We start from the raw sequence: 25,606 nt of genomic DNA, 5'->3' as shown, positions 1-25,606 counted from the left end.
TGATGGCTCAGAGCCTGGAGCCTGTTTCCGATTCTGTGTCTCCCTCTCTCTCTGCCCCTCCCCCATTCATGCTCTGTCTCTCTTTGTCCCAAAAAATAAATAAACGTTGAAAAAAAAAATTTTAGAAACTAGGGCTTAGCATAAAGTCCTGAGAGGTAATTCAACATGGAGGAACTCAAGGATCTTATTGACGAAGAGAAGAGTGTAAGACAAGAGAATACTGCTGAAAATCCGTAAGTATGTAAGTAGAGGATCCAGTGAAAGGTCACCAGAAACCTTTTAAGATCTCAGAATGGTGCAGAGTCACAAAAGCACCTGAATGGCTTCAGTTGTTTCCCACTCCCTACATCCACACCCCTACCATGGTCTCATCAGTGGTGAAGGTCCCTCTCTGCCTGAGACTTCGGGTTTATCATTGTGACTTGTGTTGACCAGTGAGTGGTAGGTGGGAAGAAGTGACAGTGTGCCAGCTCCAAGCATAGGCTTTAAGGAGCTTCATGTGTTTCTGCTTGGCTTCTTGTATCTCTGCCCTTACCAGGAAAAGAGCACGTCTCAGCTTTCTCGCTGATCACAGGAAGAGAACGCTCAATAGAAGAGCCTCCATGGCTGAATTTAGTACAGCAGAGAAACTGCAGCAGCCACAGCCTGAAGAAAGGGCCAGGAGACAAATCCGTCCTATATCAGACGAACCCCTGACAATCGTCAAAATGTGTGAGCAGTAATATCTAATTATTGTTTGACATCACGGAGCTTGGGGTTGGTTTGTCATGCAGCTGCAGCTAAGCATCAGGTAAGTTGACTTTGGCAAATATGTCAGACATAATATAGAGAAAAGATTATTGAACTTGGAAGCAGGTAGTCACTAGAGCTCTTTAAGAATGAATGATGATGCTTCAGGAAAATTGCAAGTGCCAAAATTAGATTTTAAGGTATTAAGCACCTCAGAAGAGGCTCGGAAAGGCAGTCATACATAGAGAATACATAGTTGAGAAGCCTTGAGGTTAAAATGAACAGGATAATTGTTAGCAGGATAATCAAACGTCATATCCCAATAGAAGTGGCTTGTACAGGAAAGGAGTCTGTGGGGTGGGGATGGGGGCACAGGGAGGTTGATGACTGTGGACGATGAGAGCCTAAGTGTGGGGGAAAGGGTCCCCAGAAAACAGCACAGAGCACAAAATTAGTGATTCTATAATTGCCAAGGGGACACAATGAAGGAACTAAAATCAGTTTGAGTCAATAGGCCACACTTCATGGGAGAGATATTTTTTTGCAGTGAAATCCCAAGAATGTGTACATAGCAATCATGTGAGTATCAAAGAGCATCACATAGTAGTGTCTGAAATTTGTTTCCCTTACATTGAATAGGCCTCTGAAGAGTGAAATATCTAATCAAGAGATGTACCCAATAAGTTATAATACATACAGTTTTCATGGTGAGAGAAGGAATTTGACAGTCTCCATAATATCCAAGTCCATGGCTTTGAGTATTTCGAAGTGTTTGTAAGTGACCAATCATGATATCAGACGGGGACGTGAGTTTGTGGGGTCACCAGGAGAGGGGAGGAGCCCGTGTATGGGGTCCCTAAGGAAGGGGAGGAGCCTGTGGAGGAGCCCGTGTGTGGGGTCCCTAAGGAAGGGGAGGAGCCTGTGGGGGGGGGGTCCCTAAGGAAGGGGAGGAGCCTGTGGGGGGGGGGGTCCCTAAGAGAAGGGAGGAGCATGTGACACTGGGGTGTCGGCAGACATGCTGCCTTGGGTGAGCTGCCACTAGATCACCCTGAGCTAGGAGTGGCACTGTCTCGGGATTTCTAGTACCCAGGAGTTCGTGATGTTTCCTTTTGTTGGCCTGACTTCAATCTCCAGCCAACTGTATGAGTGTGTCTATCTGTAGGTCTTTTAAAGTGACATAACAGGACTATGGAAAACGCCTACCAGCAATTCATAGATGAGGCCGGTTCTAATTTTGAGCACTGGTTTGCAGTGATGTGCCCCGAACTGGCTGAGGCCAACGTGTCAGAGCCATCTGAGCAAAACGGAATGGGAGCCATCTTCCGAAGATCTCTTCCTGGCAGGACTACTGCTGACTCACCAGGAGAGACGGTCCGCACCACAGCCACTGGGCCATCACCCACAAGTTGTTCTGCCTCATTTCAGCTCTCATGGGGGGGGGGGTCAGGACAATATTTACTTTGCCTGCTCTGACCCCAGTGGATTGTTATGAAGCCTTCTCTACGGCACAGCCCTCCATTTCCTGCTTCCCGCCCTGGGTCCCAGGCTGGGTCAGGATTGTCAGTGAAAAATCGAGACCTGGATGCTTGGTGCCACTGGCCCATTGGCTGCGATCATACCTACAAGTGACTGAAGCCAAAGCGATTCCCAGAGCACCCATCAGGTGAGCAGAGCATACTTGTTAGGGAATGGGTTAGTACAAGAGGGTGGAGGGAAACATCTTTTGGGTTTTCTAGTGAAGGGAAAGCAAACAGACCACAATGTGAGGAGATGAAAATTCAGTAGTCTGGCATGCTCCTGACAGTTATTTCCAGAGGCACACTGGAAATACCAGTGGGGGGCAGGGAAGAAGCTTGCCAGGTAGATCTAGTCTTAGCTAGGAAACCCCTAGGCACCCTGAGTTCTGATTTTACAACATGCTGTTGCAGTGTGCTGGGTGGCTTATGATTGACAGGAGCAGACTGTAGCCACCACAAAACTAGAGTAGTTGCCTAATCAACAAATGAACCATCTGTGCTGGATATTGTTTGTTGGAAATCAGAAGCTTCCTACCTTTCTAAGCTCTCCTCTGTACTGAAGGGATGAGAAGCTCAAAAACCGTAGTTCGCAGACCTCCTTGCCAGTCAGCCCAGTTAGATTTGGCCAATGAGAAGCACCTGTTGGATACACACACACACACACACACACACACACACACACACACACACATATATATGGCAGGGTAAACAGAACAGTGTGCCTGTGGGGAGGGAGTTCCTTAATAAATGGCAGTCAGGAAAAGCCTCCTAGATAAGGTAGTATTTGAGCAGGGATCCAAAAGAAATGAGATAGTGAGTCACGGACCTGTGGAGAGGAAGAGCTTCCTCCTGGTACAATCTTGGAAGCCTGAGTACGCTGAGCCTGAATGAGAGAACAATATGGCTGAGGTGAAGTGAGTGACAGGGAGAACAGAAAGATTCTATCGGAAAAGTGACAGGGGCCCACGTTGTAGTGGGTCTTCCAGATCACGGGAAGGTTTCTGGCTTTTACACTAAGCGAGATGGGAAACGGCTGGACAGTTTTGAGCAATACTTATAATTTTGCTTTTTTACTGAGAAAACTTTGTCAGACACCTCAGTAAAGAGGCTATATACAGATGGCGAGCAGGCATATGAAAAGCTGCTCCCACATCCTATGTCACCAGGGAAACACAAATTAAAACAACAAAGTGATGCCACCATACTTCTATCAGAATGGCCCAAATCCAGAATACTTACAACACCAAGTGCTGGCTAGTATGTGGAGCAACAGACACTCCTTCATGGCTGGTGGGAACACAAAATGGTACGGGCACTCGGGGAGCCAGTCTGGTGGTTTTTTATGAAACTAGACATACTCTGATCATACGATCCAGCATTTGCTCAAAGGAGTTGAAAACCTATGTTCCCACAAAACTCTTCATACAGACGTATGCAGTTTTACTCATAATTACCAAAACTCAGAAGCCACCAATACGTTCTTCGGTAGGTGAATGGAAAAATAAACTACGACACAGCCAGACAATGGAATATTATTCAGCAATAAAAAATAATGAACTACCAAACAACAAAAAGACATGGAGGAAGCTTAGATGCCTATTACTGAGTGAAGGAAGCTTACCGAGAGGGCTACATACTGTATGATTCCAACTACCTGACATTGTGGAAAAGGCAAAACTGTAGAGACAGTAAAAAATCAGCAGGTTGCCAGGGACTGGGGGAGTGAGAGAGGTGGAGAAGTGAAGCAGAGATTTTTTTAGGGCGGTGAAAATACTCTTTCTGATACTGTGCTGGTGGATACATGTCATTACACATTTTGTGCAAGACCACGGAATGTACAACAGCCAAGAGTAAGGCCTACTAAAAACTATGGACTCCGGGTGATAATGGTGTGTTAATACAGGTTCATCAGTTATAACAAGGTACCAGTCTCGTGGGGGATGTGAGTAATGGGGGAGGGGACGCATGTGTGGGGGAAGGAGTAAAAGGAAATCTCAGAACCTTCTGCTCAATATTGCTGTGAACCTAAAACTGCTCTAAAAAAAAATAGAGCATGAGAAAACACAGACACGGCACCCTATCCTCAAAAGCCACACCACACTATACTTCCCACCTGCCCACTACTCCTCAAATATAACCTATTGGGTTCTTGAGTTTTATTTGAAAACTTCTTTTCTTGCCATCCTAACAAGCTGGCTTATGAAGTGATTATGAATTCTAACATCAAGCTCTTACCAGAATTTCCTGCAGATTGCAAAATAAAGGTTTGGTCTCCAGATGGCTACAAGATATAGAGCGGCAAGAGACTGAAGAGTAATAATAACTTCATGCTACGCGAGAAGATGCCTGTGATTTGGCTGAAGACGATTTCCCTGGGAAGAATGCCCACTTGATATTAGAAAATGTCTCACTGGAGGGGGCTCCAGCTCAAGAATCGTGAGAGTCCCACAGCAGCCCTCCAGCCCACTGTGCTGAAGAAGGCCTCAACGCGAAGAGGTGCTTTCTCCTGAGGACTCACTTCCGTCCTTAGGGGCTGCACACAAATATTGTGCACTGGGCCTCGTATGGAAACCAATTTAACAATAAATTTCATATTAAAAAAAAATACTGTGCTAAGCAAGACGGGTGCAAACCTGGGGCCCCGGGCGCAAAAGCAACTCCTGAAACAAGCAGCTGAAAGCCCAAGAAAATTGCAAGAAAAGTGTGAAAAAGAAGAGAAGACAAGAAAGGGGAGAGCCGGAGGGCGGGGGTGGGGGGTGGGGGTGGGGAGAGAAGAGAAAAGGAAAAAGAGAAAAAAGAATTCAGACTATCCCAGGTAGCACTGGGATTGTAGATTGCATGAGAAAAAAAAAAAAAAATCCCCAACGAAACAGAAGAGAGAAAGCTCTCTGAGTTTCATTAACTGACCTTAGCCAGAAATAACACAGGGAAGAATTGCAGGCTGACTTTACAAACAGTCTCAACTGAAAAGATGAGAGGTTATTAGAGCTTTTATTTGTTGCTTGGTTCAATCAAACCCCTTCCCCAGTAAGCTTCTCACCTAAAGCCCCATTTGAGAAAATACCATCTAGTCATTAAAAAAAAATCTTCCAGTTCTATGTAGACAGGAAAATAGTTTAAGACATCAACTATAGAGTCAAAATTCAGGGAGCTATTAACACACAAGTAACCTAGTTTTAAAAGCGGCGCACTCGTGGCTCGAATGACTCACTTTGTCAAGCCCCTCCGCCCTCCTCCCCCACAGTACACAAGGTACATCACACCCCTGCCGCTCCTCCCATGGACTTTAGATGTCACACTCCAGCCATCCACACGCATGAGCCCGTGCCCCTCACCTACTTCAGTGCCTGGCACATGCCGAATGGGCGTGTCAACATCTGGGGCAGTCTTCTCCCTCAGTTATTGTGCTCACGGTGTGGCCTGAGAAGCCTGCAAAGCCCCCCTGCTCAAAAGTGCGGTTTCTGTCCCTCTTCTAGGGATTCCTGCTCTTCCAAGTAGGTAGGTGGGCGCCCCAGCATCAGCACCACCGAGCCGCTCATAACAAAGAACCTCAGGTCGCACTCTCAGACCTACCACCAAATGAGAGCGTGCATTTAACAAGACCTGCGAGTGTTCTGTACACAACTGAAATTTGAGAAGTACCATTCCACGGAGCCCCACTTCTACGTCACACAGAGTCCACCACTGGAGAAAGGGACGGTTTTCTTAAGTCCTCACTGGAATGAGTCCTGGGGACCTTCTTTAACATCTTCACCCTGATATCAACGTGCTGTGGACTTTAGGCAAGTCTGAGAGACGCAAAGGCAAGCGTATGTGCTTATATATTTCCTAGTAGCCGCATCCAAAGGTGAAAAGAAATAGCTGAAAATTATTTTACCAATACATTTTAACCCAACATATACAAAATATAATTATTTCAACATGCAACGGGTACAAAAATTTATTGACATATTTTACATTTTCTTTCATACTATGTCCTCGAAACTCTGCATTTTATATTCACAGCACAACTCAATCTGGGCGTGCCACATTTCCTTTTTTTTTACGTTTATTTATTTATTTTGAGAGAGAGAGAGAGCACGCAGGAGGGGTAGAGAAAGAGGGAGAGAGAGGATTCCAAGCAGGATCCCCATTGTCAGTGCAGAACCGGACGTGGGGCTCCATCTCATGAACTGTGAGATCGTGTCCTGAGCCCAGACGAAGTCGGATGCTTAACCGACTGAGCCATCCAGGCGCCCACGGGCTTGCCACGTTTCACATGCCCAGAAGCCACCCGTGTCTAGCGGCTTCAGTACTGCCCTAAGTATCTCACATACATACAAACAGTACGTGTATTTTCTGTGTATTAGATGATTTATGTGGACACACCTTATGATCACTAAATGCTGCCATTTGTAGAGAATTCATCACTCGGGTCTGTCATGAGTTATGCCAACTATCATGGACCCTAGTTTACTTTCCTCCCTGACGAGGAGCCATGAACTGAACACACCGCCACGCGCGGCTGTACTGTGGTGTCACAGAAAGAACACAGAACGTGCAGTCAGAATGCAGGCGGTTGTGCTTGTGACCACATCCTAGCTGTATGACTTCGGCGAAGCCCAGTTTCACTTTTCAGCCTCAGTTTCCTTTGTCCCATAAAGGAAAACAATACCTCTTCCATGAACACCACAAAGCGGTTGCAAAGATAAACGAATATAATAAGTGTAAGCAAACCCTTATATATTATAAATTGCTTATTGTCATCCTGGTATTTGTTAAACCTAGCATGCCCTCACATAATTCAAAACATAGATAATTATAGGTGTTTCAAAAATTTTAACACATTTCCTATTCATTGTTTCCTCTAACAGAGAACAACTTTGGGGGTTCGGTGCGCTGGGCTATGCTGTCAGATGTGATGCCTCCAGATGTCCCCTCTGCTGGAGGATGTGTCCTGTGCACGTTGTTTCTGCAGTGGGGAGAGGATGGCCAAGATAAAGTCAGAGGAGAGCCATGTTGAGAATGTAGATTTGGAGTCAGAAAGAGCCAGGGAAGACTACTGGGACTGCGACTCACTCTCCGAGTGGTTTTCCTTCCTGAACCCTAGGTTCCCCGTCCGTGAAATACGCTCCTGCCCTAGAGTGGGTGTGAGGCTTACGGGAGAAAATACTGAATACTGGATAACACTTCCTCAGTTCCCAGCCGTGGTCCACCCTCATTCATTTGTAACTGTTTTTATAGCATCCCAACATACCAGATGTCTGGCCTGTCATCCAGGAGAGGGGGGCAAGCTGTGGTGAGGTTCCAAAGTGGGCTGGCCATTCATCTTGTTGGGCGGTTCTGTGTGGAGGCTGTTGGCAGCTCTGTTTAGCGGGGACAGGCCCTCGGTTGGCACTCAGCTATAACTTCAAGCCATTTAGTCACATCCCGCTGGACAGACCCATTATTTCTGAAGAGTTAGAGCAGCAGCTCACAAGATGGATGGCTCCTTCCCATCTGGCCGGTTCCCAGGGGACATCCCTCCCAGTGTTCGGCTTCTCAGGGACAACCTTTCTGCTCGATCGACTTGGGCAGATTGAGTCCTGCCTCCTGAGTTCTCACGTCTGACATGCCCTCCATGAGTCTGCGATGGCAATGGTAGCACTCTGGGTGGAGATCTGTAAGAAGTCTTTTCATCCCAGAGGGTCTTACGTTCCTGTCTCCAGCCCACCTGTTGTGAGAAGCCACTGTAGGAATGATATAATCCTGGGGTGACAGTGGAGCTCTGGAGGGAATGGCACAGGGCCACAGAGGTGCCATCGAGCAGGTGTGTATAATCGTAACACTGTGCCTTGGATGATAGAAGCCTGGGTGACCAACCGTCCTGGTTTACCAGGGATTTCCCCGAGTGCAAACCTTTTGTCAGATGATTGAGGAGCCTACACAATAGGTTTCCTCCTTAGGAGCAGCTGGGTAGAGCAATGCTTCTCAGACTTTAATGCAGGTATGAGTCACCTGGGAATCCTGTTAAAATGCAGATATTGGTTCTGGAGGTCTGCGGTGGGACCCGAGATTCTTCACGTCTTCATGTCTTCATGTCTTCATCAGCTGGCACTGATGCTGGGATTTGCAGGCCACACTCTGAGTAACACTGGGTTGGTGGGCCTACATGGGGCTATGGAAAGGCCTAGGCTGGCATCCTGGCATACCTCTTCCCAGATGGTATTCTTAGAACTTCACTTTCCTGATTGGCTCTACTTCTCCTGGCCCTGAGGATGAAAGCCACCATTCAGCTACTCATAATTCTGTGTCCCGCACCCCTTGACCGTCCATCTTCCTCTGAAGAAGTTTTCCCCTTACTGTTTTTACCCTCCTTATTCATACCAACGCTCACGCTTTCCAATCCAACAATCCAATCCGCAGTCCAAATCCAAATCCAATCCAAATCCAATCCACAATCGTATCCAACAAATGCAAGTTTCCTCCTCTCATTTCTCACACCTCCACCAGTGGTGATTCAAAGTTACCACTCGGAGGCACCTGAATGGCTCAGTCAATTAAGCATCTGAATCTTGATTTCTGCTCAGGTCATGGTCCCAGGGTCGTGAGATCAAGCCCTGAGTCGGACTCTGCACTGAGTATGGAGCCTGCTTGAGATTCTCTCTCTCCCTCTTTGCTCCTCTCCCCCACTCTTTCTCTAAAAAACAAATAAATAAATATACTAAAAACAAAAACACCCCAAAACTCCCCACAAAGCTACCACTGTTAAAACTCCCCACCTTTTCAACTTTCCCTCTTCACCCATTTCCAATGTACATTTGGATTTAGGTCTAAGTTTGTCATACACATTCCCTTCCTACATACAGTGCACTCTAGCTATAGGTTTTCCCGCTATGGTAGGCAGAAATCTAAGCGGACCCCCAGGATTCCTGGCTCCCAGTGTATATACACCTTCTGCCAGTAATTCAGTCAAACATCAATCTAGGTGCTGCTATGAAGAGATTTTGCAGATGTAATTAATTTCCCTAATCAGTTGACTCCAAGTAGAGAGATCACCCTTGGTGGGCCTGACCTAATCAGATGAACCCTTAAACAGAACTGGGCCCTTCTTGGCATAAGAGACTGGAACTGCGAAAGGGAGGTTCTCTTTTGCAGGCTTTGAAGACAGAGGGCGCCTTGTGACTGGGAACTGCAGGGAACTGTAAACACTGAGAGTAGGTCTTGATTGACAGCAAGGAAACAAAGACAGTCCTCCAACTAACTGTAAGGAACTAAATTTGGCAACCACCCACACCAGCTTGGATGCAGATTTCTCTCCAGAGCCTCCAGACAAGAATACAGACCAGTCCATCTCTTGATTTTGGTTTGTGAGACCCTGAGGAGAGGATCCAACTTCTGACCCACAGAAATTTTAGATGATAAACGGGCATTGTTTCAAGCCACCAAATGTGTGGTGATTTGTTACGCAGCAATGGAAACGTCATCCACTAATATACCCACCCAGATTACCAAAACAAGAGAACAAATAATCACCAGTCCATTTGGCTGGAATTTCTCTTGTACAATTTCTTCCAAAAGTCAAAGTATACTGGGTCAAAGTATGAGTGAGATGATACGCACACAGCATCTAGAAGAAATGTTAGAGAAGTTTAACAAACCCCCTGACTCGTCTCTGATCTCACTTGTTACCATTTCCCCCTCACTTCTCCTGGACTAGCCATACTAGCCTCCTTGCTCTTCCTCGAGTACATCTGGGGTGTATCACCCTTGGGGACTTGCACGTGTGGATCCCTCTGCCTCTGTCACTCTTCCTCCAGGAAGCTGCATGACTTCCTTCCTCACAGGCTGTAGGTCCCCATTCACAAGCCTCCTTATCACTCACATCTGTGGTGAACATGATTTGTCATACATGTGGTCACTATTTAAAATACCCACCCTCTGGGGCACCAGGGTGGCTCAGTTGTTTAAGCGTCTGACTCTTGATTTTAGCTCAGATCATAATCTCATGGTTTGTGAGATCAAGCCCCACGTCAGGCTCCACACTGACAGCACAGAGCCTGCTTGGGATTCTCTCCCTCTCTCTCTCTGCCCCTCCCCTGTGCTCGCTCTCTCAAAATAAATAAACCTTAAAAAAATTAAAATAAATTAAAAAAAAAAAACACCCTGGGCACACCTGGGTGGCTCAGTTGGTTAAATCCCCAACTTCAGCTCAGGTCATGATCTCATGGTTCATGAGTTTGAGCCCCACATCAGGCCCTATGTTGACAGCTCAGAGCCTGGAGCCTGCTTCGGATCCTGTGTCTCCCTTGCTCTCTGCCCCTCCCTTGCTCATGCTCTCTCTGTCTCTCAAAAATAAATAAACGTTAAAAAAAAACAACCCACCCTCAAACCCTTCCCCACCAACACCTACCAGCATTCATATGCATGTCCTATCCCCCTGCCTTGTCTCTCCCCAGCAGTAATCAATATCTTTTTTTTTTTTTTTTTTTTTTTTTTTTTACTTTTCTCCACTAGAGCATCGATTCTGGGAGAGCAGCGTTTGTCTGTTTCTTCCCTGCTGTAGCCCCAAAGCCTAGCAGAATGTCTGACACATGGTGGGCCCTCAATACATCTTAGTAGATAGGGGGTTATTGTAAATTGTGTGATACAGGAAAACCTATATAAGACGATAACCACAGTTAACAAGATTGCTGCACATGTCAGCTACAATGCATTCTGACTTCAAATCCATATATATATATGTGTGTGTATATATATATATATATATATATATATATATATATATATAAATTCTTTCTATACTATTTATAACTTGTAATAATAGGCTGATGTACTTAAAAATGTGAACTTTCACGTGCAAACACAGGCACACACTCAAGTACACCCATTCAGGCACACATGCACGTGATGCATGCATGCATCAGCTTAATAACAGATAATAACAGATAATAACAGCTTAATAACAGATAGTGAGCATCACACACGTGGGGATTTTTTAGGGGGAGAATTGTCTACAAACCCTGAACAGCACGGCTGACACCCAGTGCCAAAGTAACTTAGCACAAAGTAACAGAAAATTCTCTTGGAAGGAAAGGTAGTCCTGGTGCAGATGTCTGTTCAAATATCTCCCAGACCAACTCAGCTTAACTTGGATGAATTCACCAAATCTCTATGTCGAGCACAAAGACAGAGAATAAAGCACGTTGGTGTCTAAAAGGTGCCTGGACAGTTACACAGTGGCCTTAATTTAGTGCTAATGGTTTCATTTCTCGGTTGCACGTCCTCCTTCCTTAAACAGCATTTAGTATAATTGATGCCAGGTTAATCACCGCGCCAGCCATGGGAAGTGTCCACAGGGCAGGAACCACATACTGTTTTACCTGTGCTTAAAGAGGAGAATGTCACGCCTGTCTGAAGAAACAATGCTGCCTGAAAACAGTGCTGAGTCTCAAATGAGATCTTTGAGAAGAATCAAGGATGAAGCACAAGGTGGGAAAGAGACCAAACACTTCCTAGTATCTAAGAATTAGATGTTTAATTTTTGTATTATTTTTGTAACGTTTATTCACTTTTGAGAGACAGAGTGTGAGTGGGGGAGGGGCAGAGCGACACAGAATCCAAAGCAGGCTCCAGGCTCTAAGTTGTCAGTACAGAGCCCGACACTGGGCTCAAACTCCTGAACCATGAGATCACGACCTGAGCCAAAGTTGGATGCTTAACTGACTGAGCCATGCAGGTGCCCCAATTTTTTTTTTTATTTTAGAGAGAGAGAGAGAGAGCAGGGGAGGGGGCAGAGGCAGAGAGAGAGAGAATCTTAAGCAGGCTCCACACTCAGCACAGAGCCTGCCATGGGGGTCGATCTCACGACCCTGGGATCATGACCTGAGCTGAAACCAAGAGTCGGATGCTCACCCAACTGATCCACGCAGGAGCCACACATCAGAGTCTAAGAATTAATGTGAAGATTAAGGTAACTGTTTTTTTCTTCTTTATGTTATTAGTTTCCAAAATTACATATCATTTTATAATTATTGACAATACACTATTATGGGGGAAAAAACATACGGAAAGTATTCCCAATTTTAGTTGGGACTTAACTTAGTCCATTAGGTTTGCTGTAATGGAATACCACAGACTGGGTGGCTTATAAGCAATAGAAATTTATTTCTCACAGTTCAGACTGGGAAGTTCAAGATTCAGGTACCAGTAGATTCAGAATCTGGTCGTAACTGTCTCCTTGTATGGTGGAAGGGGTGGGGGAGCTCTCTGGGTGTCTTTTTTAAGGGCACTAATCCCATTCATGAGGGCTCCACCCTCATGACTTAATCACCTCCAAAGATGTCACCTCTTAATACCATCACACTGGGGTTAGGCTTCAACATATAAATTGCAGGGGGATATATAAGGAACTATAAGACTCTAAGGAAGCACACTAAAATGTTAACAGTGGATATCTCTGAACACTGGGATTACTGCTGAATGTTATCCCTCTGCCTTTGCTTTTTATTTTCTAAATTTTTGACAGTGAGTTTGTGTTACATTTTCAATTTTTAAAAAAGTTGGTTAATTTTCTAAACATTGCTACCATACTCCTTTTACGTAACAGATTTCATCTCTGATTCCTGAAATACACTGTGAGGGGAAAGTTTTTTATCTTGTAGACATAAAGGGCGTATTTCCCATAAAGCGTACACCCTTTAGAAGCAATCTTTCTATCCCATCTTTCCTAAGATTTTTCCATCACTTGTTGAAACAGGGCAGGCCTGGAGAGCTACATGCCTGGACTTATGCTCATTTGAACCCAGGGCTGGAGTGACCTTGGAGATCAGCCAGTGCCAGTCTCTTTCCCAGTGGCGGAACAGAGTTCCTGAGACAGGACGGGATTTGCTCAAGGTCACACTCTGTTGGTGACATCATAATAAACCCAGGCCTAGAATCTCAGAAGGAAATATGTTCTCTCTTTTCTGTGTGTTCATGCTGCTTATTCTTTGGACTCAGATGTAGAATCCTTATGAATATGTATAAATGTATCCCTTATATATAGTAGATCCTCAATAAACGAAGTTTGGAAGAATAGAAAAACTAAACTAAAAGAGTCTTGACTAGTAATGATTAACACTTTACATTGGGAAAAAGAGCCTCTGGAAATAAACACCCATTCCTTTTTGTTACCTTGACAGGAGAAAAGAAAAAGCAAAGACAAAACTACCTTAAGAGTAGAACATCTCCCACTGTCTGCAAAACACGTTGGCATCAGGTGCCAGGACTTGTCGCCAGAGAGGAAGTCAAAATGACTCTGATGAGGGAAACACACAGGAAAACCTGCACAGATCCTTCTTCAGGGGTCCAAAGAACTTGGAAGAGATGTTAAAATGTCTTTGGGGCGCCTGGGTGGCGCAGTCGGTTGAGCGTCCGACTTCAGCCAGGTCACGATCTCGCAGTCTGTGAGTTTGAGCCCCGCGTCAGGCTCTGGGCTGATGGCTCAGAGCCTGGAGCCTGTTTCCGATTCTGTGTCTCCCTCTCTCTCTGCCCCTCCCCCGTTCATGCTCTGTCTCTCTCTGTCCCAAAAATAAATAAACGTTGAAAAAAAAAAATGTCTCTATCTCTTCCTGGTGGGTAAAGAGAAAACCTAATTCAGTGGCCACAAGGGAGCTCCAGTAAGCAATTGATGGAGGGGCCTCCAGAACCCAGTGGGGTATCACTGAGCTCAGCAAAAACCAAAGCGGCCAACACATGACAAACTTCAGGTAGTAAAAGAAAGTTTAAATGTACCCTAGAGGCAGTCAAAGGAACAGAAAGAACATTTAGTCTCCAAAGTAGGGACAGTTTCAGAAGCAAAGAGAACATTTTCAGGATTTAGTAAGGCTTACTAATGACGATGCACAGGCCTCGCCAATGACAGGCTGTACATAAAATGCAGGGCTTGCCTTTCTTCTTCTGTCCTCTTTCTATCATTCAAATCAACTACATTCTTCTCAGTACCTGGGCTTACTCTGAGGCACGGCCATTTCACACAACTCAGGAGACCACACCGCTCACAAACATGGCAGCTAGCAGAGTTGATGGAAATTTCTCCATCATCCCTAATATGAGGGCCTCCAAAGCTAGTTTTCATATTTTCCCATCCAGAGATGCCTTTTCTGAGGATTTCAAATGGTCTTTTTAACCACAGTCTCTGACCCAGTTGAAACATAATGCAAATGTAAGTATGGTATATCAGATGTGCTTTCTTTAAATGTTTTTCTCTCCTGATTCTGAAACGGGGGATTTGAATTTTCTTTATAGGATGAGAAAACAAAAGGTCACTGAAGACCGTATTGTGGCATCGCTATCCTATGTGTCATGGAATCAGGCGGGGGGGGGGGGGGGGTGCGGCGCAGGGTTGCAATGGACAAAGATATGCATCTAGTTCTTATAGAGAGCTAACTTTCTTAGATGCTTCCCTTATTGGAAGACAGGCTTCTCTTCCCAAGATAATCTCTATTTCTTCTCATTTACTAACAGCAGTACTGAGACTTATTTGGTAAAAAGATGGCTTTTCTCCCAGAGCTGTCCAGGCTGAGAGGAAATCTATCAAGGGTTTTCACACTTACAAAAGGGTCTTAAACACAGAAGTGGCTTAATATGCATTCAGTAAGTACTCTGTAGAAGGCAGAATAATGTCCCTCCCAAAGATGTCCATGTCCTAATCCCTGGAACCTGTGAAATTGTAACCTTACAAGGCCGAAGGGACTTTGCAGATGTGATCAAGTTAAGGATCTTGCAATCGGGGTGGGGGGGGGTGTGGGGGGGGGGGTTGTCCCTGGGTGGCTTAATCAGTTAAGCTTCCAGATCTTGGTTTCAGTTCAGGTCATGAACTCGGGGTTTGTGGGTTTGAGCCCCACATTAGGCTCTGTGCTGATGGCGCAGAGCCTGCTTGGGAGTCTCTCTCTCTCCCTCTCTCTCTCTGCCTGCTCTCTCTTAAAATAAATAAGTGTTTGGGTTTTTTTTTAGTTTTTTTTTTTTAATTTTTTTTTCAACGTTTATTTATTTTTGGGACACAGAGAGACAGAGCATGAACGGGGGAGGGGCAGAGAGAGAGGGAGACACAGAATCGGAAACAGGCTCCAGGCTCCGAGCCATCAGCCCAGAGCCTGACGCGGGGCTCGAACTCACGGACCGCGAGATCGTGACCTGGCTGAAGTCGGACGTTTAACCGACTGCGCCACCCAGGCGCCCCAGTAAGTGTTTTTTAAAAAGGATGTTGCAATGGGGAAATTATTCTGTATTTTCTTAGTGGGTTCAATGTAATCACATGGGTTCTTAGAGGTGAAAGATGGAGACAGGAAGGTGACAGTAAAAGACAGTTTCCAGATGCCACACTGCTGCCTTTGAAGATGGAGGAAGGGCCCCCAAGCAAAGGAATGCAGGCAGCCTTTAGCAACTGAAAAAGGCAAGGAAGCAGATTCTTCCCTAAAGCCTCCAGAGGGACCGCACCCCTTCGGACACGTTAATTGTAGCCTTGTAAGACCCATTTCAGACTTTGACCTCCAGAACCGTAAAATATTAAATTTGTATTGTTTTAAGCCACTAAGTTTGTGATCACTCATTTCAGCAGTAGTAACAGGAAGTTCCCCAACTGATAAGGAATATTGGAGAATTACCCAAATTATCCCTCACCCCTTTCTTTAAAGAGATGACTCATTAACAGGAAAAGCAATGCCAGAGACTTCTAGCCTCTCCCAATAGAACTGTGCTAGAAGGACGTGCAAGAATGAGCACACAGAGCCACGACCACCCCCATTTGGGCCAAATGGCATTTCACGAAGCCATATGCAATCAGATCAATTCTAAATTATAGAGCGTTTCACTCTGCAAATCAGCTTTCCGGCTTCCTCTTTACTCCAGATTATAACAAATTCAAATACCTCGGTAGCACATGAAACAAAGACATTGCCTAATGTGTAATTTGGGAGGGAATTTAATGATACATCTGTCTGTTTTGACAAAGCACAGTCTTGAAGTATCTATTTAAAATAAAATCAGCAGATTGGCAACGATTAAAAATGAAAGGCTATAAAAAGTTTAGGGAAAAAAGCATTAAAGTCTAATAGCTCTTGGTTTATGTGCCAGTACTATAGTAAATATTTGCAGCACCGAATTTCTTCTCCTGGAATTTCGGCCTTAGTTACTGCAAAAAATACCACCATTAAACACATACCAAAGCATCCATCTTTATAAATATTAGGCAATGCATCCATCTGGGATGCAATAAGACTGGGGGTGCATAATATTTCAAAAGATTTTATTGGATGTTGCTGAGCATTATCCTTCAAACCATTAAGGTAGGAACAATACACGACTCTTCCGTATAAAGACTGCCTTGAAATCTTTTTGAAACTACACTAATGTTAGTTTGCCTGAGCAATTTATTAAGGAATGGTGAAAGTTTGTGAGTTTAGAATGTTCTGAATGATCACTGGGAAATACACTGAACAGTAACGTAATGTATTGATATCTGTTCTCAAAAGCTTTAATATAGTTTGGACCTTAAGGCAATAACGTAATGACAATCAGAATGGCTACTACCAAAATGAACGTTTAAGTTAGTCATGAAGTCACAGGAATTACCAGTGACTGAATGCACCTGTAAGAACTCTAGGGGTAAAAGCTACATAGGCAACAGTCCCAGACCCATAACCCCATCCTAAATCACCTTCCCATGCAGACCTCAGGGCTCTCTTGAGATTAATCTTGCTTTACCTTCCAGTTCTGGTCATACTCAGTATCTCCTTAGGTCCCCTGCTTCCTTTCCCCAGCTTAGCTGATTGGAATTGTTGGAGGCTGGTAACAATCCAGTCCTTGCTTCGTGTATCTTTTACCTGGTATCAATCTGCTGATATAAATTCTCTTGCATGAGTTCCTTATGCTATGATGAAGCTTTACATTCAGTGACTCTCCCAAGAATTACAATGGCAACTTCAGAATAATTCTATTAACTACTTATTTGTGTAAATGGTTAGTTAACTGTGTAAATTTACTTGTGTAACTTTTAAACTCATTATTTGTGGAAATTTATAAAACTAGTTAATTGTATAAATGGCTGGAGATGGTTTAGGGCGTGGCATAGGACTCTGCAAACGTGAAATGTTAATACGCTTACTATTATAACTACTTTCTTAGAATATAGTTGTCCAAAGCTTCTCCAAGAAGAAAACAGGGGAAGAGAATATGATCAAAGAAATCATATTTATTCATTTATTCAATATATATTGTATATCTACTATATACGATGTCTCGTGCTAAGTGTTGAAAACACACTGAGGGAGAAGATGGACATGGTTGTGGCTTTTTTCCTCATAGTCTAAAATGATTGCTAAAGCTCCAGCCATCACAAATGCACTGCAGTCATTAGGATGTAAGGAGGGATAAAGAAGAGCATGTCTTCCCTCTTTAAGGGAGGAACTATCCACCTCATCACTTAGAACTTGTTGCAAAAACTTAGTCTCATTCACACTGAGCTGCAAGTTTCCTGAGGAAAATAGATTCTTAGCTGTGTGCCCAGCTCAAAATTAGTGCCCTTTATTTCTAAGAAAGGAGGAGAAATGGATCTTGGAAGTTAACTAACATATCTGACATAGTATCTTTATTCCTTTTGTATTCAGTAGCACATAGCCTGACTTTAAGCACAGGAAATTCTCCAATTAGTTTGAATAATAATCAACTGTGACAACATAAGACACAGCCAGCGTCACATGAATGTAAAACATTATCATTGAAGTAAAAATCTACTAGCTTTTAATTCAGGAACTTGGCACTTTCAACACTCATAGTCTGAAAGATGTTTTAGGACAGAAACAAGATCGATCCCATAATATACGGACTTATCTTCTGTTAACACTTATTTCAACTTCAGGTTTGGTTGCTAATTTTTACAGTTATTTCTATTAACAGATTGTTTTTCTTTTCAAAATAGCTAAGTATCATTCTTGTATAAAACATCTGTCCTCGGGGTTTCTTTCTAGAATGGACTGCATACTCTCCTTATTTATGAAAATGATTCAGAAATAAATTCACTCATTCAGTATATGCCTACGGAGTACCTACTGTGTAGCAGGCACTGTTCTAGGTCCCAGATAATAATAGAGCATGCAGTATTTTTTTAAATGCTTTCAGGGATTGTCTTGTTCAAGTGTAGGAAGAGAGAAAACAAAGAACAAAGAAAATCTTTCTTTCCAGTTTTGCAACTTCTGTGAGTGATGCAAAAAGAAACAAACACCAGTTAATGTTCCTTTACTTCTATAATGCTAAAACAAGCATAGCCTGATTGTTAAATAAAGATGAGTGGCGGGGGCCTCATCTGCAGAGCCGAACAGACCCGCTGAACAGGAGGTGACTTTATGGTAAGGACAGGAAAAACAACAGAGGAGAAGGAAAAAGTTGGCAAATGTTAATTAAAGAACAACATTTCATTATAAGATGGAATGAAACGTGAATGAAAGAACCTGCCCCACCCCAACCAATGGTGATTGCGAAGAGCGTTTTGTCGGTGTTGGTTCTGGAACTCCGGAGCTTCCCGTGGTGACATGTGAAACTGACCCTGTGCATGGGGGAGGAAAGGAGAGACAAGGAGAGACGCAGCCACTCCACGCTGGCAGGTGGCGGGTTTAATAAGCCAGGGAACTTACACGTGAAGCTTGTCTCGAGAAGCCGCAGGACGGGTAGGTGTCCACACCCGCCGCCTGCCAGAAACTTAAAAGTTTGCATCGAGGCCTTACCTGGCTTCAGTCAAGCGTCTCGCTCGTCCAGGTTGTCTCAGCAGCGCTTTGCTCTCTCACGTCTGTATCCCTGAAAATGGCTCCGGCTTTGGAACTGGGGGGCAGAATCTGCAGAACGAGGACTCCATGGATGGGCCAGGGGAGGAGCCTCCGATTGCCCCAGACCAGCTCTGGAGTTGAGGGTCAACCTGCGGTCACGTCCATTCAATGACCTTCTTCAACAGATGCAAATGGCTGGAAACACAATAGCTTCTTTTGCTCTGTTACATCTTAACCACTGAAGAGTTATGGGCCTAGAGCAGAGGAGGGGCCACCCCAGGGCAGAAGGAGGTGAAACCTGTGAGGTATTGCTGAGCAGGAATTCTCAGTCAAGGCAACGGACCCACCCATTCATTCATGGTGCTGCTGGGGACACAGTCCCAGCCTTCCTGTGGTATCTAGTTTAGTGAGGGTTTCAGACATTATAGAAACAAAAATATATATCCATAAATCGTGCATGGTACCCTGAAGGCAAAGTAAAACCGTGATGAGAAATTATGATATGTGGTCGGGTGTTAAGCTGGTTGTGTGAGGGAGAGGGAGTGGTCAGTGGGAACTAAGAAAAAGGCCTCTGAGCACAGACAAAAGGGATGAATAGAAATCAGCTGGGGGGTGGGGGCGGGTAGAACGGGCTACTTCTGGGAAAGCATTAAACACTAGCGGTTGCTGGTGAGCAAAGAGATTTTGGAGACTGAAACCATTTAAAAAGTCTCATTGTTTGAGTGCATGTGACGCATTTGAACGTTGATATATATTGTAGAACATTTTCCATTAGTTGCATTTAATATACCCCTAGCACTGGAATGCTGGGGCTAGTTCATACTGGCTCACTGGATCTTCCTGTAGGCATCTCTCCCTAAATCGTGTTCAGTGACATCAAAATGGTAGCTTGAAATTGGCCTCGGTCAGAGTATTTACTCAGTGGCAAAAGCTACACCCGAGGGCATTTTCTTTTTCCTTCCGGAGAGCTGGTCATTAAACATTTACCAACACATCATTGCTCTTCTGTGAACTAATGCTAGGATGACGAGGTAAGAAACACCTGGAGAAAAGACGTAATTTAAACCACTTTAAGCAAAAATTGATATAATATTTTGCTATTTCACTAATGGTGTAACATCTTCCTAGAAAAGGTATCAAGATTATTTGGGGAACAAAATAGAATAGTCACACATTTAAGTGTGCTGTATCTGTAGCAATTCGCTTAATAACCATGGTTCTAGAATTTAGCTAAGTCTGATAAAGAGAAAGTTGGTAAATTTTTTGAAAACTACAACACATTTAATTGACTCCTATTACTTCTTATGTATTCAACTTTAATCATTCAACACCTATTTTCTGATTACTAATTATTGTGTCAGACTCAGCAGGGGGAATAGCAAGGGAAAATAATGATCCTAGGGCTTGGCGAGTTTACAGTGTAGTTAGAATGGGGAGGCTTTAAAATAAGAAATATTTAAATATTGAAAGTCTACCAATATTAGTGAATGGTTCAAAATATTACAAGATGTAAGAGAGGGGTAAGCATAGCCGGAAATGATGAGGGAGAGATGTCACGGAGAACTTGAATTGGCCTGGGCTCTCAAAGGTGTGTGGAACGTGATTTTATTGTTACGGAACAATCTAATGTGTTGCTGCTGGGAATATAAAATAGTGCAGCCAATCTAGAAACGAGTAGCGAAGTTTCTTATAAAACTAAATAAGCGTTTACCATAAAATTCAACAATTGCACTCCTGGGCATTTATCCCAGAGAAATGAAACTTACGTTCCCCCCCCAAACCTATACACAGATGTTCATATTTGTAATAGGCCAAAATTGGGGGGAGAAAAAGCACAGGTTTTTTGACCGTTTAGCCTTGAATGGAGTGAATGACTAAATAAACCGTGGTACATTTATGTTATGAACTACAACTTGGATAGATCTCAGGGGGATTATTCTGAGTTAAAAAGCCAATCTCAAAAGGTTACATACTGTATGATTCCATTTATATAGAATTCTTGAAATGACATGTGTAGAAGGATGGAGAACAGATTAGTGGTTAGAAGGGGTTAGGGAGAGGACAACGGAGGGAGGAGGCTATGGCCACAAAAGAATAGTACAAGGGATCCTCATGACAGAATTGTTTTGTATCTTGACTGTGGTGTCGGTCACATGAATCTACACGTGTGACAAAACTGCATAGAATTAAATGCATAAACACAGGTGCATGCACAAAAAACGAGTACATTTCGAACTGGAATCTGAATAAGGCCCGAATTATATCAATGTTAATTTCTTGTTTGTGACATTGTACTATAGTTGTTTCAAGATTTTACTGCTGGGAGAAACTAGGTGAAGGGTACACAGAAAACCCTCTATATTGTTTCTTTCAACTGCATGTGAATTTATAATTACCTCAAAATAAATGTTATTAAAAATTATAATAGTAAAGAGAGAAGGGAACATAATCTCCATAATACCAATTCACTATTCTAACAATAATGGCAATTTCTTTTATTCTTGGGGGTAGCGGCTGGATAAACACAAAGAATAGGATGAGGTTTATTAGACTATCTCAAATAATAATTCATGATTTTAACAAAGCAAAAACGTCAGTCTTATTTATTCTTTGTACATCTGAGCGATGAGAAGAAAATGGTCCTGAACTGCTTTGCTGTTTCCTCTCTCAATTCATGCTATTTCACCATTGATAAGGGGAAGTATCCACACCACCAACATCATCCTTGGCTCTCCTGTGAGGACTGATGTTAAGAGTCATAGATACCACATCAGATTAGCATTTAGAGCAGAATGCTATAGAAACAGAGTGCTTCTTTCCCTACTTTTTTAAGATACAGAGACAATCAGTCACTATATTATAGCAGAGTGGATCCCAGAGTCTTGGCGGGCTATTGTGTCAGAATGTAAAACTTCAGGTTCAGAATGGCAGCGAAGCATATTTTTCATTTGATAAGGCAAAACAAAACAAAACAAAAACCCTACGCAGTAATTGGTTTTGTCGAAAATCAGAATTGTCGGGTTTGGATCTGTAGGTACAATGTCCCCCAACACACACACACTCGAAAGATACACGTTTTAAGTTCTTCTTACAAATGAATGTAGAAAATTATGTAGAACTTACTGAGGAAACCAAGCCATAAATTTGACATTTGAATCTGCTTTCTGTTGAGTAGCCCCAGGTAAGATCCAAAAGCCACAATTTAATTTTAGACCCAGAGTGAAAGGTTTATGACCATGTTATTCAAACAAGCACATGTTGCTGTGAAATACCACCGTGGCCAGGCCATCTGTTTATCTGGGCCATTTCATTTAGTACACAGATCTCACGGATAAATCAGCTGCTTTTTGGCATAACGGGAGCCCGCAGAAAAGGCCAAAGTCTGTAATTCAGTTTCTACTCATTACTGGTCAAGCAAGAAGCCCTAATCAGAGTAGAATGGCAAATGGCTGATTTCACACAGCAGCTCTGGTCTCTATTTCTGACACCTACCTCTCTTTCTAGAAGGTCCTTCAAGTTAGATTGGACATACAATTATATGCACATCGCCGGTGCACCTGGTTGAATGACTCAAACAGGTATTGTCCTGAAAATGCTAATTACATCATTTCTCCTTTCAGCTCTTTTTCATGCTTTCGCTTTCAAAGCAAAGGTGTTTTAAGATATTAGGTCAAAATAGAGTCATTAATGTTAACTGGCCATTGTAATTGTTCAATAAAGATCTCGTGTGGAAAATTTAATAACTGTATATATTTTTAAATTAAAACTCTATGGGGCGCCTGGGTGGCTCCGTTGGTTGGTCATCTGACTTCGGCTCAGGTCATGATCTCACGGGTTCATGAATTCAAGCCCCACAAGGGCTCTGTGCTGCCAGCTCAGAACCTGGAGCCTGCTTCTGATTCTGTCTCCCTCTCTCTCTGCTCCTCCCCTGCTCATGCTCTGTCTCTCTCTCTGTCTCAAAAATAAATAAACACTAAAAAAAAAAGAAAACTGGGGCGCCTGGGTGGCGCAGTCGGTTAAGCGTCCGACTTCAGCCAGGTCACGATCTCGCGGTCCGTGAGTTCGAGCCCCGTGTCGGGCTCTGGGCTGATGGCTCAGAGCCTGGAGCCTGTTTCCGATTCTGTGTCTCGCTCTCTCTTTGCCCTCCCCCGTTCATGCTCTGTCTCTCTCTGTCCCAAAAATAAAAAAAAAAAATAAACGTTGAAAAAAAAATTAAAAAAAAAAAAAAAGAAAGAAAGAAAACTAAAATTCTAGACCACAGAACAAGTTCAGGTATCAGATTACTTATTTGCCTGTACTTCTTAGTGCAGGATGGTGGGATAAATACAAATTTGAGATCAAACAAATACATGTCCAGATACCTGCTCTCTTTCTCGACCGGCTGTGACTGGAGCAAATTAACTACACCTCTCTGAACCTCACTCTCTGAATCTAGTCCTTCATTTGACATCAGGAAAACTACCTGAGAGTTTTCTGAGAGTTGATCCAATAACTAGCACACAGTTTCAGGATAAATGCTCGTTCAGATGTTTCTTTTCTTTCCCTAATGTCCATTTATTTTTGAGAAAGAGTGCATGGGGCAGGGGCAGAGAGAGGGGGACAGAGGATCCGAAGTGGGCTCTGAGCCCACTGTGCAGACGCCAATGCGGGGCTCGAACTCACGAACCGTGAGGTCATGACCTGAGCCAAAGTCAGACGCTTAACCAACCGAGCCACCCAGGTGCCCCTCACTCAGATCTTTGATTGAGATTTTCTCGGATAACAGATCTCCTTGGGGTGTTGTGAGAATTGGCCCAATAATTGGCATGCAGTAGGCACACCGTAAATGCTTGTTCTAGTCCCTCACTGAGATTTTCTCAGTAACGGAGTGGGGAACCGTTGAACGGGAACAACCGTTGATTCAAGGCACAGTGTGTTTAGTGGTTCAGAGTGTAGGTCCTCAGGCCAAACTGCCAACCTACAAATACCAGCTCTAGCACTTTCTATTCATGTGACTTGGGGCAAGTTATTTCATCTCTTTCAGCAGTATTCTCATCTGTGCAGTGTGAATACTGATAGTATACCTACCTTGTAAGGATTAAATGAGTTCATAGAAGTATGAACCACTCAGAGCAACACCTGGCATGCAGCAAGTGATGGATAAGGGTCGGTTCTGACTGGTATTATTACCATGTGTTGTTTGGAAACTCACATTTCATGGCTTGTATCCATTATTTCCAATAACCTTTTTTTTATCAGTCATTTAATGAAACTATTTCTTTTCCCATTGTTTTATATTAAAAATACCTGAGTAAATCTGGCTCCTACCCCCCCCCCCCCAAATCAAGTGAAATTATGCTTCAGATGAGGGAATCGATGACCTTTATGAGCGTCTCTCAGGAGAGGAAGCTGGCTCTAAGGTTCTTTTGAATATCTGAAAAAAAGGTGGGATTTTTCTGCTAAATCTACCCTCAGGCTTGACATTCTCTAGGGTTCCTTCCTGCTTTAAAATTCTGTGAGGAAATCCTTTTCCACTCTTGGAGATGATTAGGGACAAAGACAAGTTTATCTAAATCTCTATGGGAAAGAAATGCATAATAAAAATGGAACTAAGACATCCTTACTCCCTTCTCTTCTTCAGTGATGAGTCCATTAATACATTTCAAGGCCATTCTATCACAATAGCTTTTAAAAAGCTTCCCGTTTTGCTTTCCATTTTTAGGAAACAGCAGATTTAATTATATTAAAGAAAAACTTCTACAACCCAGAGTAATAGCAGGGGTGTCCTTTGCAGAGAGAAAGGTGGCACTGTTGGGCATGTATCGTTGAGTGAGTTTATGGATTTGCACTCTTCCTGAATACTCTTAGGCTCTGCTTCTCTTTGAACAAGGTCACATGTTTTGGAGATGGCTACCTCAGGCTAGACACGTGGGTGTTCTCTGTAGCCGTGTCACAAAGCACAGGTGTTGGTCCCCGACCATCAAGCTCCTGAGGTGGTGGTTACAGTTCCGTGTTGTCCTGACCAGCCACAGGTTCAAAGGGGGCATAAGCCGCCAATGGGGGGAGGGGCAGGGGTAGGAGCTCATCTCATTCAGCTCCGCCATCTTCTGAAGTAAGGGGGCCAAGACGGGGAACCGCCTTTAAAAGAACATCTGGATCGGGGTGCCTGGGTGGCTCAGTCGGTTCCGGTCATGATCGCACGGATCTTGAGTTCGAGCCCCGTGTCAGGCTCTGTGCTGACAGCTCAGAGCCTGGAGCCTGCTTCGGATTCTGTGTCTCCCTCTCTCTCTGCCCCTAACCCACTCACATTCTGTCTCTGTCTCTCTCAAAAATAAATAAACATTAAAAAAAATTTTTTTTAAAGAACATCCGGAGACTTTTCTCTTTCTTCCCTAAGAAAAATTCCTGTGCTTTTATCCTATTTCCTGTCCTGGGTCACATACAACATTTATGAGGCATTGAACCCTCCTGGAACTCATGAAACAGAGTTTTTTAAAAAAAAGTGTTTTTTTAATGTTTATTTCCGAGAGAGAGAGAGAGAAAGAGTGTGACCAGAGGAGGGACAGAGAGAGAAAGAGAGAGAGGGAGACAACAGAATCCGAAGCAGGCTCCAGGCTCTGAGCT

The 25,606-nt window shown here is 43.7% G+C and overlaps 2 long non-coding RNA genes across 2 annotated transcripts in view; one reads left to right on the top strand and one right to left on the bottom strand.

Moving 5' to 3' along the window:
• The window catches only part of LOC111562216, a 196,615-nt gene extending 173,793 nt beyond the window's left edge, over positions 1-22,822 (bottom strand). Inside the window, exon 1 of the long non-coding RNA XR_002745262.2 lies at positions 18,965-22,822. This is a non-coding gene — a long non-coding RNA (uncharacterized LOC111562216). The remainder of the gene's footprint in view (positions 1-18,964) is intronic.
• LOC111562217 lies at positions 6,808-7,426 on the top strand. Its single transcript, XR_002745263.2, has 2 exons — positions 6,808-6,952; positions 7,100-7,426. It is a non-coding gene; the product is annotated as an uncharacterized LOC111562217 (long non-coding RNA).
• Positions 22,823-25,606: the final 2,784 nt, after the last annotated feature.

Source organism: Felis catus, chromosome C2 (assembly GCF_018350175.1).
Source record: "Felis catus isolate Fca126 chromosome C2, F.catus_Fca126_mat1.0, whole genome shotgun sequence".
NCBI lineage: Eukaryota > Metazoa > Chordata > Mammalia > Carnivora > Felidae > Felis > Felis catus.
The sequence above is the reverse complement of the archived record's forward strand: the minus strand, read 5'-3'. Positions and strand labels throughout refer to the sequence as shown.